This window comes from Lipotes vexillifer, unplaced genomic scaffold (assembly GCF_000442215.2).
Source record: "Lipotes vexillifer unplaced genomic scaffold, Lipotes_vexillifer_v1.1 scaffold241, whole genome shotgun sequence".
Taxonomy (NCBI): Eukaryota; Metazoa; Chordata; class Mammalia; order Artiodactyla; family Lipotidae; genus Lipotes; species Lipotes vexillifer.
The window spans coordinates 5965354-5971353 of record NW_006784922.1 but is presented as its reverse complement, the minus strand read 5'-3'; the positions used below and the strand labels follow the sequence as shown (position 1 = coordinate 5971353).

The 6000-nt window shown below is 44.4% G+C and overlaps 1 protein-coding gene across 1 annotated transcript in view; it reads left to right on the top strand.

Moving 5' to 3' along the window:
- Window positions 1-1149: 1149 nt before the first annotated feature.
- Window positions 1150-6000, top strand: part of ERBIN (erbb2 interacting protein) — a 106611-nt gene continuing 101760 nt past the window's right edge. The window contains exon 1 of the mRNA XM_007457098.1: window positions 1150-1345. The gene's annotated coding sequence lies outside the window, so the exon portion shown is untranslated. The remainder of the gene's footprint in view (window positions 1346-6000) is intronic.

Here is a 6000-nt window from a genome sequence, read left to right as displayed (position 1 = left end):
CCGCAGGAAGGCCTCCCAGGCCTGGTCCTGAGCGGGCCTCATGTGGCGCTTCGCAAGCGACCCCCCAGCCGCCGCCGACCCCGCCCCCCCCCCCCGGCCCCCGGCCCACGGCGCCGGGCCCGCAGCCCCCCCACCCCCCACCCCCGCCGACGTCGGCCCGCACCGCCCCCGCGCGCGGTGACTGGCTCGCGCCGGCCTCCAGCCCGACTGTTGGCGGTTGGGGCGAAGACCGCGGGAGGCCGCCCCGCCCCCGCCCCCGCCCCCGCCGCGGAGCCTCCGCCGCGCGCAGTCTTTTCCCCCCTCGCCGCCGGGGCGGTGGCGCTGTTGCCGCCGCGGCTTGTGAGGCAGTACCTCCCCTCCCCCCCAGCCCCCTTCCTCCTCCTTTCTCTCCTCTCCCTCCCTCCCCTCCCCGCCCCTCGGACTCTCTCTCGCTCGAGTGAATGTGGCGCGGTGGCGCGGGACACAGCCTCGGCCCCTGCCGCGGCCCCGCGAGCTCGTGAGGAGACGAAGCTGCCGCCTGCCCCCACCCCCTGCGCTTCCCGGGGGAGCCACCGCCGCCCGGGAAGAAGAACGAGGAGGGGAGCGAGGGGACGGCGGCGGGGAAACGGGAGAGGGAGGAGAAGAGGGCTCGAGGGCGAGAAAGGAAAGCGGGGAGGGACGGACGGAAGGACGGACGGCCCGACGGACGACCCGGGGAGGGGGCCGCCATCGAGCCTGTCCGGGCCTTCGGCTCTAGCTCGGGGCAGCCGCGGCGGCGGCGCAGGCGAAGGGCGCGGCAGGCGCTATCGAGACAATAACCCCGCCGCCCGGCTCCGGGGGCGGCGGCGAGAAGGAGGTGGCGGCCTAGCGCGGCCGAGGCTCGCCCAGCGCCCCGGCGGCGTCTTCGCCCCCCGCCGGCCAGGTTCGGCCGCCGTCGGGTGTCGGGGCGCGCGGGTCGCCAGGAGTCCCAAGGCTCGCAGCTGACGCCCCCTGCCCTCCCCCTCCCCGGCGCGCGTGGAGCTGGTTTTCCGGGTTCCTCTGGACCGAGTTGGATCCTGCTGCTCGCCACGGCAGGAAGTGAGTTTCGCACGGTAATTCCGGGCGGTGTCACGAGTGAAAAGTTTTTGTTTTTCGGCGGAGATCCTAGTTGGGTCTGGGAAACTCCTGCAGAACTCGAGACCAGGAAACCAGTCCGCGTCCCAGCCCCCACCAAAGCCACCTACTCTTCCTACTGCGGGAGGCCACTTCACATCCGCTCTCACCAGAGAGAGAAATTCGGCTGGATCCGAAGTGACTAATGAAGGGAAGGAAATCATGTCAGGCGAAGCCTTGAAAAAGCGGCCCTGAGACACTGCTCGACCGAAAGGTAATTTTCACAAGTGTCTACGAGTCACAAAGCTCCCGGGCCAGGAAAGTGAGGGAACTTTACCGTTTTTCACTTTTTCTGAAGTTCACCTAGATTCTCCCTTTCTGGTGTCGAACTGGATAGTGTTTTGGGTGCTGAATAGTAGAACTGATTTTATTCCTTCTTCTACTATCTGGACTCTGGTTATTTTAGAAGAGTGCGGTGGGTTGAAAAGTTTTCAGCAATCCGAGGAAGGAGTGCCTTTGTTCGGCACAAGGTCCAGAAGTTTTAGTTTCCCGGAACATATACGGAACATATACGATGTATATTTCTGATTGATTAAGTTGCTGAACCCGACAACTTATTGTTTTGGAAGAAAGTTAGGTCACTGCGGGGAGGGATTTGCTGCTGCTGAGATGGCTGCCACATTTGTTTATACTGTTACCGATTACTTGGCTTTTGTGTTTAATTGTATATATTTTTTTTAGTACCAACCTTTATGGGTATATTTCACTTGGATCTTATAAGCCAAAAACCTTTGCCATTCTTAGTCGTTTTTCTAGGTGGGTAATACATTTCTTCGATAACTTGTTCCTTTCAGACATTTAGAACTTGATAATACTTGTTGGGTTAATTAATTGAAAGCAACTGTCGGCTAGGTTTTTCTTGTCACTGACTTAGTAGAAAGAAAAAGGAGGGAGTAAGTATTATGGACAAAGAGAGAGTTATAATTAAAAAACAAATGTAAACACCTGTAAGTGGTTTGGTTTGTTAGGACTTCTGTGCAGTTCAGAACAGAAGGTACAGGAAGGGAAGTAAAACGCTTAAAACAATTTTCATGGGCATCATCACGTTGATTGTGATAAACAGCTGTGCTTTTTGAATAGTACAGTATTTACATTTTTGTGTTGGCCCAAGTGTTTTGGCCGGTTCTGCCGCCCAGAAAGTGATGAGTATCTGTCTTGGGGGCAGGGATTAGGGAAGCAGGGGGGACATTCCACCAGTCAGTTATAGATGTAAACACTTCTGAACCAGTCGGTGGTCTGTATAGATGAATGTAGTTTTGGTCGCAGCAAACACAAACGGTTTCTTCAGTGGTGTTTTAATGTGTGTCTTTTTAAGGTTGTTTTTTTCCCCAGTACTTTTGTGGTAAAGGGAGGTGAAAGATAGTACTGTACTTTTAAATAAATATTAAATAAATATGGTATTTTGTTGGTAGGTGTATCTTAAATATAAACTGATGTTTATTTGCCCATGCTACCTCAAGGAAAAATAGGTGGCTTTCTTTAGTTCAAAGACGAGAAAAGGTAGGTCTTAAAGGACAGGATCAAATTATTTCACAAGTATATTTCAGAATGGGAATCTTTTAAGTCTTACTCTGTACTGTTTTGAATTTTTCCCTAGAGCTTTGTCTCTGGAGCTCCTTTTTAAAATTTTTTTAATTTTTTAAATTGTTGGTAAGATTTGTGACCCATCAGGTCATTCCTATTAGGTCAAAGTGGCTTTATCCAGAAATTTAAAGCATATAACTAATCTACTTTATGATTTTGGGACATATCATTAGGCAACAAAAGAGGTTATTCTTGGGCATCTGAAAGAGGGGAACAAAATAAATGGCATTGAACTTCGGTTTCCTTATATGGTTTATACTTGGCTTCAGAGCAGCAAAACCTTAATAGAGCAAGTCTTTTATAGAGAATTATCACTTTGCGAAAATGTTTCTCTGCATTAGTGAATTTTACTTATACAGAGTATTATAGCTCTCGAAAATACCTACTTAAATAAATCCCTGTTTTTAAATACAGTTCTCGATTTTTTTTTCCTTGAGGGAGCAATAGTATGTTTAAATGCAGACAACACATTTTTAAAAGTGGGATGTTCACCTTTGTAGTTGCCTTTGAGTCCTTTTTTTCCGTTAACAAGGCAAAATTTACTTTTCAGTTTACTTAGAATTTTATTAGGTTAGCACTGAATTTTAATGAATTTAAGGTTTTATACTATTGTCAAACTATAAATATTTTTCAAAGTCTCGTTTAAAATGTGACAGTGAAAAGAGGTTTAAAAAAGATAATTAAAATATTTAAAATGGCTTCAAATTTTGTATACTGTTAACATTTTGTGGGTTTTCTTAGATTAAATTGGCAAATCTAGAGTACGTCCAAGGTGTTTGCGCAAAATGCGCTCTTAATGGCACTGTTTATTGAAGGTACTTAAGAGTATTCCATAGTGATAAACTTAATCTTTCAACTAATTAATTCAAATATTATGTTATGAAGTCTGCCTGCTGTTTGAGAACAAACTATTACAAACTTTTCATGTATAAAAAGCTTACAGAGGTTCAAATATGGAAAGCAAATTTTTATTGTATGTTTTTTATTAATGAAGTGATAATTATAGTTAGAGACATTTTGCATGTATCATTGGTAAATCTCTAAAATTCAGGTATTTTAGGAATATTGGTATTGAGCTTTTGGCAGTAAATGATACCTTTAAGAAACATGAAAATTTCAGAAAATTAGGTGCATATTTGGGAGTTTATTTTAAATAATTGCTTATAGATGACATGGTTTAGAGTGTAAGCTGTTTATCGCTTAGAAATAGATTATGGCAGTGTTTACAAAGTATTTGGGATTATGCAGATTTTAGTGATGTTGGATAGGAAAGTAATTTTTTTTTGTAATTGCTGCTTACCTAGATTCTCTTTAAACAGACTTTGCTTACATTTTTTTCCGTTGCTCATCCATTTCTCTGTCACATGTCTTGTTTTTATTCTGGAAACACCTGTGTTATAAAGTCCTAAAGATGCCTTTCTGTTTTCCTTTTAACGTATATTGTACCCGTGTTTAGCTGTTAATAATAGATTATTCAGTTTTTTAAAAATTAATTAGTTTATTTTTTGGCTGCGGTAGGTCTTCGTTGCTGCACACGGGCTTTCTCTAGTTGCCGTGGCTTCTCTTGGTGCGGAGCGTGGGCTCTAGGCGCGTGGCCTTCAGTAGTTGTGGCGCACAGGCTCAGTAGTTGTGGCTTGCGGGCCCTAGAGCGCAGGCTTAGTTGTGGCTCGTGGGCTTAGTTGCTGCACGGCATGTGGGATCTTCCTGGACCAGGGCTCGAACACGTGTCCCACGCGGATTCTTTTTTTTTTTTTTTTTAGTTATTTTATTTATTTTTTATTTTTGGCTGCGTTGGGTCTTTGTTGCTGTGCGCGGGCTTTCTCTGGTTGCGGCGAGCGGGAGCTACTCTTCATTGTGGTGCGCGGGCTTCTCATTGCAGTGGCTTCTCTTGTTGCGGAGCTTGGGCTCTAGGCGCACGGGCTCAGTAGTTGTGGCGCATGGGCTTGGTTGCTCCGCGGCATGTGGGATCTTCCCGGGCCAGGGCTCGAACCCGTGTCCCTTGCATTGGCAGGTGGATTCTTAACTATTGTGCCACCAGGGAAGTACCGATTATTCAGTTTTTAAATGCACACTGTTTGCCATGAAAAATGTGTATGTGGATTATGCTCTATAATATCTACTTTTGAATTGTCTAAGGAAATAAGCTCAGCACTTCTGCCTTCTACTTTTCTGTGATTTACTCCCTATTATTTTTTGTTTATTTCTTGGTGCCTGTCATCACTTGAAATGCACTACATCATTTTTCAGATTTAACTTTTTCTGTCTTTATAAAAAAAGAAATCTAGGTGTTATTCAGATTTCTCTTCTAATTCCTTTATCTTCCTATTTTTATAGTTAGCTTCATTTACTTCCCCTATTTTCTCCATGTTCAGTTCTTGTTTTTTAATTGTATTTTGCCCTTCTCCTCTTTTTGAACTTTACTAGTCTATGCTTATCACTTAAAAAGTTGTTTAAAACATGAGTAGAAAATATTTATTTGCTCAGCTCCATTGAACTCTGAATATCCCTTTTCATTCCAACTCAGTTTACATGTCAGTATTAACCTAATACTCATCAGTGTATTTGTTTTTATTTATGTTTTGTTTCCTCAATTCTTTTTTTTCTCTTTAATATCACCAGATTTACCTCTGTTAAGATAATATCATGGTGTTATGTATTCTTATATTAATTAACCCTCCCGTCAATACCTTCTTGCTTCATTATGCTTTCAGTCTCTTAAAGCACACAAGCTTATACCTCTATACCTCCCTTCTCTATTTGTTCCTTTCCTTCCTGTCCTACCTCTCAAATTAGGTGTCTTCTCTGTCAGTGTCCCTAAATTTTTGAAATTGCCTTCTTTTGTCTGTTTTTATGAAATAAGCAGAGTGGAATTCTATCACTCTTTATTCTTCTCACTTCAAATTTTGTTCCAGGTAGCATTGGATTAAGGCCACGCCAGGCTTTATAATTGATAGTATGTGAGACAATAGGAAAGAATATCTAAAAATTAAGTTAATAAAAGAAGATTCTACTTATCTGGAGGTTATTTATCTACCTATGACTTTAGGTATATAGAGTGTAGTAGAAGAACTAGAAAATAATAAAAGAGACATTTAAGTAATCAAAATAGATGTAATAAAATCTCGGGACTTCATTCATAGGGACATCCTTATTGAGAGCCCTTTTTTTTTTTTTTTTTTTTTTTGTGGTGCGCGGGCCTCTCACTGCCGCGGCCTCTCCCATTACGGAGCACAGGCTCTGTAGGCGCAGGCCCAGCGGCTATGGCTCACGGACCCAGCCGCTCCT